General features: G+C 32.6%; 1 protein-coding gene across 1 annotated transcript in view; it reads right to left on the bottom strand.

The window, feature by feature from the left end:
* Positions 1 to 12,792, bottom strand: part of LOC117689876 (uncharacterized) — an 84,198-nt gene that overhangs the window by 46,209 nt on the left and 25,197 nt on the right. The window lies entirely within an intron of this gene.

Genomic DNA, 12,792 nt, shown 5'->3' with positions numbered 1-12,792 from the left:
TTTCCACATGCATAAACATTTATGATTGGCATGCCATTTGTATTCATTTTGTTAATTGCATTTTGTCCAAATTAATTTTATTTCTTAAATGTGTTAAACCATTTTAAAAATTTGCCAAAGAGAAAATGACAAGGAAATTTAACAGAATTTCTCGATAAAAGTTGCATTGCATAATGGCTATTTTACACTAAATATCTTTAACTACGAAGCCTTGAAAACTAGTGATAAAAAATGTAAGTCTTACATTACATGCAGAATACTAAAACATTATTCAAATGCGTTTGCCTTGATAGTAAAACATTAACAACGAGCGCAGCGTGCTGGTGCGCAGCTCCAGCGAGCAAAGCGAGCTCTAAGAACCAGTGTGTCCCAAGAAAAGAACGAACTAAACCTTAAGATTCATACATATTTTTCCGGCAGCATCCCATGATGCCCCCACATATGCTCTGCCAAAAAAGGCTGAGATTTACCTTGTAATATACGGTGCTATGAAGTTTGAAAACACTTTTTGAATACCGCACAAGCTTTGGTGAGACCCATGATATTTTTACATGCTTCCATTCTTTGTATTTAGAAGATATTTGAACACATGATTATAGATTTTAACATATGACACCAGAGTGATCCTGCAATATTTCCCGCTATCAATTTGGAGGTGGATGAAACTTCTTAGATGCGTGTACGAGCTATTTCAGATGTCTCGGATGATTTGTTTTGTAGGGTTTTTTGTGTTGCTGTTGTTTGTTGTTATTGTTGCTGCTGTTTTTTGTTTTGTTGTTTTATTTGATGAAAAGTTTATATATAAACAAGCAAGAGCAATACTTTACTGTACATATCATTCTAATTTCTAGCTAATTTAGCATGCATGTACAGTAAGTTTATGCAGAGAGGAAATAAAAAAAAAATCATCTAAATAAAGAATAAAGAAAGACAATTCACAGTTTAAAAAATTACTGTAGATATTGCCTATTGTGAAACCATTAAATTGATATACATGTATAGGAATTGCACACCTACAAACAAGGACCGGTGCATAGATAAAAGGTATATAATTAGAATGCAAAAGTAAACGAATAAATAAAATATGAACCTGGAAATTAAAAAAAATCAGATAACAACAAGTTTGTAGTTTGATCAAATAAAGCCCAAATTACATTTTTCAGACTAATCAATTCTCTCCAAAAGAAAAATACGCTTAAAGGGGGAAGCCAGTCAATGTGTTTTGCTTTATTTTTTAAAACTTAGAAATATAATATAATTCTCACATCCTCACTCTATCTCTCTCTTTCTCTCTCTCCTCGTTCTCTATTTTGTCTCTCTCCATCTCTTTGTTCTTTCTCTCTTTCTCTGTCTCTGTTTGTCTGTCTATGCATCTGTCTGTCTGTCTGATCTCTCTCTCTCTCATTCTCTCTCATTCTCTCTCTCTCTCTCTCTCTCTCTCTCTCTCACTCACTCTCTCTCTCTCTCTCTCTCTCTCTCTCTCTCTCTCTCTCTCTCTCTCTCTCTCTCTCTCTCTCTCTCTCTCTCTCTCTCTCAGATTATTTAATGTTAGTTGAAGCAAGGTATGTGTAAAATGTTCTTGCTTCGCTCGCCCGAATGGTCGTACCGTAACACATATCAGTGACACAATGATGCAAATCACGTTTCTCTTCACCAATGTGTGAGGCAAACAATTAGTCCACTAAACGTAAAGCTTATTCATGTCTCGCTATTTCGGAAATCAATAAAACGCATCAAAGTATCTTATCTATCATATGTATTGTATGTATCTTAATGTTCTTGCACTACACTAACAGAGGTGACCAATGATATAACCGGTCGATCATTCCTTTAACAGGAATAATTTATAATCATAATTGAATGTATGGCTATAAACTCAACTTAAATTCATAAACAAACTTGGAATATCCCATGTTCATGTTTCATTTATGGTAAAGGAACTTGCAAATCAGAAAACAATAATTGATTAGAACTCACATTAGATAATCTATTTATTATTTTGTTATTGAACAGCTAGAATATTCCAGGGCTATTGTTGCTTAAGGAAATGGTAAAATAATACGGTATTAGGATACATACAAGCTGTAAATACATTAACTTGAAATACATTTAGTTTAAACTTTCATGTTATATAAACAATAAAAGTTATTGATTTATAAAAAATAACATAACACATTAGTTTCTAATTATCTTTGTTTTTTATCATATCAATCAATACAAAGTATGGATTCAAGTGACTGTTCATTCTTTAGAACAAACAGCACAAACGAGTTCTCTTCCCCTGACATAAAGTGGACACTTCAGAGAACCACACACAGCCTCCACTTGGTAGAACAGGTAGCCATTCATGTCTGCGTGACCTCCATGCACGACGTCTGGATGCTCGTCAATACAGGTGTAGGTGGATCCAGCTTGGTGAATAGGTCTACCCGCCATGAGGTAGCCATGATACTCCAACGTCCAGCCTTTGTAACACGTTTTTCTTGTTACAGTGACAATATACATGTATTATTTACAACTTTATTTTCAGTTTGACATATTCCGATATTCTATACCTGAAATATTTTACAAATTGATACTGAGCTACAGCATTTCAGTATATATAATAATATATATTCATTTTGGAATCAGATTTAATTAAAACTCCTTATACTTACCTGGAAACATCTGGACAACAGATTTATTACGCTTCACACATAAAGCACATGGGACATCTTGATCATGGAATTGACGCATGTAGCCGGAGACAGTGTGCATTTTGGTACTCTGCGCCATATACGTAAGCTTTCTGTCCATCCATACCATCCCTGTGAACCCCCCATTCTGGATTTCTTGGTAAACAAATCGGTTCTACCGCTGCCCCTCTATTGTTGTAATGTGATCCTCCGACATAACCTGAAGTAATTCATATTTTTAGGTTCATATTCAAAAAATTAATAACGAGAACTTTGAAATACAAAATTAGGATATAATATGGATATTTACCTGAATGAACTAGTTCAGCATTTGATGGACACGATTTCTTTCCCCATCTGGTGTACACAACGTTTCTACTATTTTGGGCTAAATATGAAGGTTCAAGAAACATTTCTTTTGCTAAGTTGTATAAAATCAAATTACCGTACATCCAATTATTGCGTTTCAAAAAAATTGCGAACATGGGGGAAATCTGCGTCGGTCATTATTTGCAGTTTAAAAAACAATTATTACAGAAAATGATAAAGGGAATAATTTTTTGTATTCATTTATTTGCGAAATAAACGAAATCTCAAAAAAGGTTAAAATTAGATCATATCGGAAAGTACTGGATAAACTGTCAAATACTCTGAGAAGATTATTAAAAGTGTACATATTTAAATAAAGGACAATCAAATGCCGAAATAAAATAAAGTTTCCAATTTGCTGCTTTTTGGAGTACGTGTTAAGATGTAAATTGAAAAGCGTATCAACCTTTAATGAGTTTTAAATCAGCCTGTGTTTTTTCTTTGAACTCTTTCAATGATCTGTTGATAACTTTGGTAAAGCTTTTGAATTCCTCCCTTAAAGCTTTTATTTGTTTTGGACGATGACTATGTATCCAAAGATCACAATGCTTGACATTTCTTCCAATTCCATTGCATTGTATTACATAATACAGCATCAGAAAGAATGCGAAAACTGCCATCTGTTGACAATAAGAGAGAGAGAGAGAGAGAGTTATAATACGACAAAATATGAAAGGCATTTTTTTATATCATTTGTCTATTGCTGGACAATAACACATCTCTATAAAATTATAGTATGAAAAATCAAACAGCGGATATAAACAAAACGCGTGCAGCAACACTGAAGTCAATTATTGTTCAACATTGAACTTAGTAAAATGTTTTTATCAATGATGTTTGAAAGATCCTTGAAATCAAACATAGATGGTATTGAACATTCCCTTACCTTTGAACAAATGAAACTTGCATTTGAAATCATGACTTCTGCTTTTTCGTTTCAATATATCCTATGTTTGGGACTAAAAAATTATTTTTTATATGATTAATGCATATCCTATCAATATCTACATTGATCTTGATATTGCACAATTATGTTTTTTATTATTAAAAATGTTTGCATTAGAAAATAATTGTGTTTCTTTAAAAAAACAATTTTAGCATATCAGATGTTAAAAATCCTTAACACTTTATACTTACCACACAAAGGGATGGCGTCCTTGACAAAGGTGTTACGTTTTGAGTCAAACACGTGTCTTATATAGTATGGTTAAATGTCAGCTGCGTCTACCTTTGATGCGTTGGTCAAAATTTACGATATGTTGTTCAAACATGTAAGTGGACAAAAACATATTGTTTAAACTAACTAGGAAATAATGTTAGAAATAAAACATTAATGATGTATGGGTATCTCATAAAGTCACAAACCTTGCAAACAAACAAGAGTAACATGTTGAAGTGTGCGATTATAAAAAAGTGTAAGTTAAGAAATACTTCATCTACTTGCACCACACATATGAAGTAATGTAATGACACTGAAAGCAGTGACGTATAATGATAAATCATGTAAGCTATACAACTTTAAATCTGAATAACTCAATCTGTAACCACAAAATAATTCCGAATATACCGGAAAACAAGAAGGAATATGGTTTTGCCATTGGTGATACATGTAGTTGCAACACCAAGACAAATTAAGGTGATCATTTTAGTTATAGATAGACGATACTGTCGCAGTAAAGTCTTACTGAACGTATCATGTCCCACCCCGTTCAATTCTATATCATCCAAGATCTCCAATGTTACAGTACATGATATATGTAACATTTTGAAAGTATTTTCTTAAAACGTTGAAGCAAATTAGTTGTTTGCAAACAAAAGTACACATAAATATAATACTGAAAAGGCGCGCTTTTCCATTAAAAACATAAATGTTGGTGAAAGTCGGATAATACAAAAATAGTATGCTACTTTTTGTTATATTTGATACATATTTTAACAGTGTACCTCAGTGCAGAATTAGATAATATTACGTAATCGCAATCGATCAGATGCTAGAAAGGTCTTCGCTGGATAACCATGGAGAAGTCGTATCCAAGTAATAGAGTAATTTTTTTTTCTCTCAGATAACCATTACCTTCAGAAAACAATTCATTATGCTATTGTTATACTGCATGTATATATATATATTTTTTGGCAATTCAGATGTTTAATAAAACAATTCGATATCTGGGACGGATGTTAACAAAGATGAAACAGCAAAATAATATGTGTCTGCTGCACATTCTCGTCATACTGTTAGCATAAACCGGTACTATCATTATGTATATCTGAACATCTATTTCTGAAAAAAAAACATATAATGCTAATGTATATAACACAAAAAAGAATGTACATTTCAATCATAACGCTGAACAATTATGGCCATATTAAAATTGATTTGACATTTTTTATTGTGTCTATTTATATATTTTCTTTAACAAATTCAAAAGTTGTTGGTTTAATAGATGTACAATTTGCTAAATTCCTCTTAATGTATATAAGTATGTTAACTAAAGGTGCAGCCAAAGCATCTTCTATGTGAATTTGATACGACTTAATCATGATTATTATGTGTAGTCTGTGATTTTACTTTGGTTGATGAAGGTATTGACAAATTAATAAACGGTGCGAGTAAATTGTAGTCCTGTCAGTTTCTATAGAACTGTAAATTAAAATATACATGTTTGGAGTTTTATTCTATTTGATGAAAAGGTGTTTTTGATGAACGAATCAAAAAACAAAACATAGTCATTGTGTCACCACAGAGCACGGTAGCGTTCACAATATGACGCCAGGATGATGCACGCAAAGGTAGAGTGGTTCTTTATATCACGCTTAGTCTCTTGTGCCCTTCGCCTCACAGTTTAAAATCGCACTGTAGTACTTAATAACTTATTTACTTTCAATTTTTCAAGAATCTTCAGTAAGTTTTATTTGTATGTGCCTCATTACAGTAAAGGAAATCATATACGTCAAATCTGGTTCTACTTCTTTAAAACATATATCTACAGATGTGATCTATTCTTTTTTGCCTAAAATACTAACCCCCCCCCCCCCCCCCCGCCAAAAAATGCATTACAGTTAAGAACACTTGGTACAAAGCATCCGTATGGGATGGACATTTTTAATTATTTGAATTATGGAAAAAACCTATTTAAAATTGTCAATATTGGTAAACAGTGAAAAAAGTTCGTGTCTTTAACAATCTTTTTTTTCAAAACCACTGCACCAAAAATGCCAATATTTAGGACGATGCTTATATATACAATGAATATTGTAAATTGTTAAAATCGTGACCCTCGAATACAGCAACCCTAATAGGGGTTTCAAACTTTGTGATATACATGTAAATGCTTGAAACGTGTTAAAAAATTTCAAGATCTACAATGCTTCAATTTGTGAGACAAGCATCTATAAATAATGTAGAGTCTACAATAGATAACCAATTAATTTAAAGTGTTTGGTGTAAGTATTAATATTATCAGGCCAAAAGACTCCAAACTCAACACGTTGTGTAAATGACACAAAAACCTTTTGGAACCTTTTTTATAAAGGAAAATTACTATCTGTAATGATTTATACTCCGTCTCAAATTCATCTTTCAACCAGTTTTTTGCTGAACAATTCAATAATCATGAATAGCTTTCTGCGCAATAACTACATTGATTTACGATATACAGTTTCTCTGAGGTTACCGTTCATATAATTTTGTGTTTATAGAACTCTTTCAATGCCTCATACGAAGGCATAATACATTATACGGAACCAACTTCCGGAAACAACTTCCTCAAAAAAAGACTCAATACGTCCTTGTCTGTTCATCTGGATTGACAGAATCGTAATTTCTCCCATATTTTAAAAGTGTATGTCTTTTTTCAAGATCACAGGTATGTTGGGTTTCTAGTCTGGTTGGTATTAAAACATTCAGAAGAGTCTTGTATTTACATGCATGCTCAGTATAGCGTTTTTTCAATAACAAAAATAGAGTTTTCAAAGATAAATCTTGCGAAGCATCGCATGTGTTAGCAGCTTCATAAATGACATACGTTTTAAAAGATATCAAACATAATATTTTCTTTCGATATTACGTGCACAAAAATGTATCTCATTTACGTTTTGTAAATTTATTACATGTACTCCCAAAAGTTTGATGCTTGAACGATTAAAATATTCTAGTTATGTATGCATTTTTTCATGGAATATTTTTTTCTTGAATTTTACATTCTAATCTTGTGGTAAATTTTAAAATTTATAAGCTTCAACAAGAAAAGAGCTTCGATATCTATTAAAAAAATAAACTGTACGAGATATTATCAACATATTTTTTTTATGGAAAAATAAAAATTATTTTTTGATGTTTAGAAAGGACAAGGAATTGTCACATTATATAAAGGCGCTTAAAATTGATCAGATATTATTCATCGAAAAATCAATCATTTAACGGCGTGCTCAGATATAACTTATTTATATAACTATGATTTAGCATATAAATGATCGCAAATATAAAAAAAAAACTGATTACATCTACTAAGTATGATTACCAAAGATTTGATCATAGAATATTGACTGTAGAATGCATATCGTTAATACATATTTTGATGATTTTTATAGCATAGACTTAGCCATGATATTGACTCCTTGTCAAAATTCAAAAGTTATCATTTAGTGTTTCTTAAGCTATAATATAGGTAAGACAGACAAAAATGCTACATTGTCTTATCAACATTTGATGCAGTGTTTAATTTCCTCGATGAACATAAATGTAAACAAAAAACATAATAAATATAAGGACCCACACTAGAAACATACAATACTATAGACTGACAAAATCTTATCAGCGTTGCACATGTACTGAACGGAGAACATTCAAATGAATGGACACATTATGTGAAACTTCCTTTATCAAAGATGTTGAACTTATAGAAAGGAAAACATCAACTCAGTTTAATTGTTTTAAGGAAATCATGTATAAATATATATACTAAACGTTAATTTGACCTTAAGTACTATGCAGTATAGCCTGAATCTACACATCAGTCATAATTAGTGCTTTGTTTTTGGGGTCCTCAACAAGAAAAAAAACTAGGTCATACAAATATGGTTTACGAGTTTTTCTTGTTAGGTTTTCTGGAGTTTTGTTGTTCAAACCATGCCTAGATTGCCCAACAATTCTTAAGCTGTTGAAACTGCAATGTAAAATGCCAAAATTCTTAAGATGTTAAAATTGCAATGTAAAATCATGTCATGCTTAAGAGTTGATTTTTTCCCGGGCTGGGGCGGGGAGGGGGGGGGGGGTCTTCTAATGCACTATACATACTACAATAACGTTATATATTGTTTCTATTCTAGTTTGAATTTCTGTTTGTCCAGTGGTATTCGTTTATATGTATAATATAAAAACTTAAATTGTTTACATTTCCTGACACGTAATTGTATTTGATTCAAAAGAAAGCTTCTTACCAAGATTGTGGTCATTAGTATGTGGCCCTAATATTGTTCAATATATTAAGATATAAAAAGTATGATTGTTGTTGTCAAAATAACATTATAATAATAATGTTAAATGTGCATGTAAATGTATAAATATTTACATGAGTTAAAGCACTTGTTATTTATCTAATCAAGCAGCATTATCAACCAAAAAGAGTAAATATAACGCTTACCTTAGAATATGTCCGGTATTGATATCTGTAATCGAATTTTAAGAAAAGTTTTATTATAAATAAAAATTGAATGACCTTAGAGGTGATTTGTAAAGTCTGTGGTATATTAAATATTGACTGTGACCTATTCCAAAGTGTATCAGGTGCTGCAAGGATCGTATGCTATAAACTGTTTAAAACTTTTATATTTTAATAAATGACAAAGGTATTCAAGTAGCTGATGTCCACCTTTGATTGGAGAAAAATGCTTTACAGAATAAGTAAAAGACACAGTTTAAGGAGTCTCGGGGGAGAATGTTTCAAACATACGATTTCCTTTAAATTTTTTACAGTGAAGTGTCACCTTATGAGTAAACTATGTGCAAAATATAAAGTAAATTGACCGGATAGTTTATCTGTTTGTCGCGCTCAAATTTTGGTCGTATGTCCGATTCATCACCGACATTCTATATAGGATTATATACGAAAATAAGGGTTTTCATTTTCAATTTCATATTTAAAAAATTACAAACATACGATTTTCTTTTAATTTCCAGTGATGAAAGGTTAACGTATAAGTAAACTTTTTGCCAAATTAAAACTAAATTGACGGATGGTTTTTATGCTATCCGCCATCTTAGTTTGATCCTACAAACGTGCCGTGCCAGCCATTTTAGATATAGAAATGTATTTAAAAAAAGGATGTTTACGAATCAAATTAAAAAAAATTTGTAGTAGCACAAAAATACCTTTCCACTCACACAGATCGTAGAAGGATCGCGTATATGTTTTTATTTTGCAAATTATAGTTTTGATTTTAATTATTGACGCTGCAATAGAAAGTGCACGACGTTTATTTTTGTCAATTGTTACGTCAGAGTATTAACTGACGTCATCGTAAGACCTTGATTCCGACGACAATAACATCGATTTTGAAGAAGCAGCGAGATGATTAAAATACTTCTGACAATATTCTAACGATTCTTTTCACTAAATATAATTTTTTGATAAGTCATTTTTTTTAACAAAAACGTCACATGATAACCTGTATATTTGAACATTTTACTTTACATTTGCGTTTTACGACAGTAATGCGCAATACCCTGCGCAGAGGGCGCAACATTTTAAACCCGCTACCGACCTTAACTAATAGCAAATGTATCGGTGAAATTCAGTACATTCATTGTATTTTAAAAAAAAAATCAAGATCTCAAAAAACCATATTTTTTCCACGATTCGAATTTGACTAATAGCCATTTTACGTCATTTTATGGAAATTTTACTAGCATTTACAAAATGAACAAGACTGTTATCATTGTCATTTTGATAGAGAAGATCAAGGTTAACCAATGTATTTGGGTCTTTTAATCAAAAAGGTCATGCTCAACTTCATTATTCAATATTTTTGTCTTATTAACTATCTTTTATGATTTTGCGTGTGCAGTAAGATAAGTAACATATGAGTTTCTTTTGTGTATGAAATAAATTTCCTAATACAAAATCTAAATAATTTTTAAAGGTTAATGCCGTGAGCCCCTTCGAGATGAATGGTGTTAATTACCTGACAGTGTTAGAAGTAGTAGTACTCATCGTTTTTAACTATGCTCTATATGCATCCGCAACATCCATTACAAAGGAGCTACCAAACCCTCATCCAGAGTATGAATTGACGACCATGTCAAAGTATGGATCTTACACAATCATTCTCGGTGGAGCAAATTATTTGTATAGATTACTTATGAAAAGCTTAGAAAAAGAGGTTGAAACAAATATTGGACCAAGACTTGACAATCCTTACTGCTACAATCTAGAAAATGACCAATGTAAGAAGAAACAGTACAACAGTTATATTAAAGTCCTGCTTATCAACAACAACAAGAGGCTGCAACAAGATGAAATCATCATCTGTACAAGTCTGTTTCAAGGTAGTTGTGTCAAGCGAAATGTCACCACATTGGAACTTCTGCCCGGCTACAGTGACACATCCGGACATAGAGAACCTGTAGTGGCCAACAACAAATCTGCCACGACCGTGGCTTTTCTGGCACCGGGACCAAGCAACGATGGAACCACTCCGTCCACAGTGATGTACGTGGGAGCCTCCTGGACAAACACTGGACTGAGAGTTATAAGGGGCTTAGTGCCAGCATTCAGCAGTAGGAAAACAGAGAACTTCTCTTTTACTTTCGTAGACGTAGTTACCATGTCTTCCACAATGGTGGATGATAAAAGCAGAGACTCCTTCCCTATCCGATATATTTACGGGTTCACGTCTGGGAAGTTTAGCTACATGGGGACCATTCAAAAACCTAGGGTTAATGCTGAAAACTATGTTTCTAAGATGATACGCGTGTGTCTTTTTGATAAGCATTTTTATTCCTATGCAGAAGCAAAACTTAATTGTGAATTCAACGGAAAAACATACAACTTATTACAAACCGCTAAAGTAAGCAAACCCGGGATGCATCTAGCTGTTGCACTGGGCATATCCGAAGACGATGATGTTTTGTTTGGAATGTCTGTACATGGACATCCAAATGACCCCATCAACAGCAATAAAGAGTCCGCTATGTGTATTTATCCGATTCGGAAAGTCAACAAAGTATTTACTTTAAACATCAAGACCTGTTTTAAGGGAAATGGAAGAACTGGTCCTGAATATATTTCTTCTCCCAGGAATTGCCAGTCAACAGTTCGTATATCTTGTCAATAATTTACCGCTAGTAAATAAATTAAAGACGCAAATTTCAAATTTCGAAAAAGCAGTACACTCTGTGATTTTGTACATTACCAGTCAGTATAACATTAATTTTCAAAAAGAAAGAATTAAAAAAAAACACAATACCTTTTAGACCATAATATAAATTTATGCATCTCTTATGGTGAATTTGATTCCTGATTATACATTTTTAGCTAAATATTTTTTCTATCAATTTTCAAAAAGAAAGAATTCAAAAACACAGTCAATTTGACCAAACCTAACACCAGAGAAGAGTCCAACTAAACCCTGGCCCTTTTTTTTTTGGTTCTTTTGGTTATTTGGTATCTGCTTTAGAAAAGATGCGTCCACTTGAAATTTACTTTGGGTCTTGTCATGGTTTTCTTCGAGTTTACTCGGCATTTGCTTTAAGGGTCTACATTTAACACTAATGTGTTAAGCACACATGTCTTTTAACATAGCTTCTTTCCGCCAATTATATGTTCCAAATACATACATGTATGTAGCATCTGCTTTCAATGATCTACAACTGATCGGGTTTTGCTCTCTGTGTCCACTCTAGGTTTACTGTGGGTTTACTTGGGTCTCTGGGTCTGTTATAGAAGACTTGGAGTAAACTTCGAAAGTAAACCCACAGTTTAGTTGGGGTCTACCTTATGATCGCTTCTGTAATCAAAAGTTTTTAAAAAGACTCATGGGGATAGTCGAAATATTTCAAATACTTTTCTCTCATTTTGATAGCCATTTGATATTGATAATGAATATTGTGGAAAATATGACTTCAACACTCCAATCAATGGCCCAAAGTCAATAAAGGCAACAAAGGTCATTAGCATCAATACCACTGTTTCATCCCTGATAGTTACCACAACCTACGCCGGCTATACTGTGGCGTTCATTGGGCACCAGGACCGGACACATAACAAAGGTAAGACAGGAATGCTGGGGTGGGGGCATTCTCCTGACTATATCCCATTCAGCACTTTTGATGCTTTATTCATTAGAAATGTGTTTTCAAGCGATATCACTACGATAAACAATGATTTAAAATAAGGTTGAATTGCTGTATGGCACTTATTATATGCATGAAAAACCTACTAATTTGAAACATTCTTATTTTCTATACAATTCGAAAACTGTAACACATTTTGTTCGTAATACCTACAATATGCCACAGAACAGAAGGTCACTCTCGTTACCAATTCTCATCCAGCACTCTGGGCAGCTACATAATTACAAGGGTGTTTACAGCGATTGTTTAAAAATGATTACAGAAACATAATAGAAGGATCATGATTATTGCTGTGTGTTATCTATGAATAAAAGATCAATATTTTAATAGTGTATAGACTGTATTCAGATATGATTACGAAAGTATAAGGCAACGATATGCAGCTAGACAAGAACA

Source organism: Magallana gigas, chromosome 8 (assembly GCF_963853765.1).
Source record: "Magallana gigas chromosome 8, xbMagGiga1.1, whole genome shotgun sequence".
Lineage (NCBI taxonomy): Eukaryota > Metazoa > Mollusca > Bivalvia > Ostreida > Ostreidae > Magallana > Magallana gigas.
Note: the sequence above shows the minus strand (reverse complement) of the source record. Positions and strands in the feature narration are given on the sequence as shown.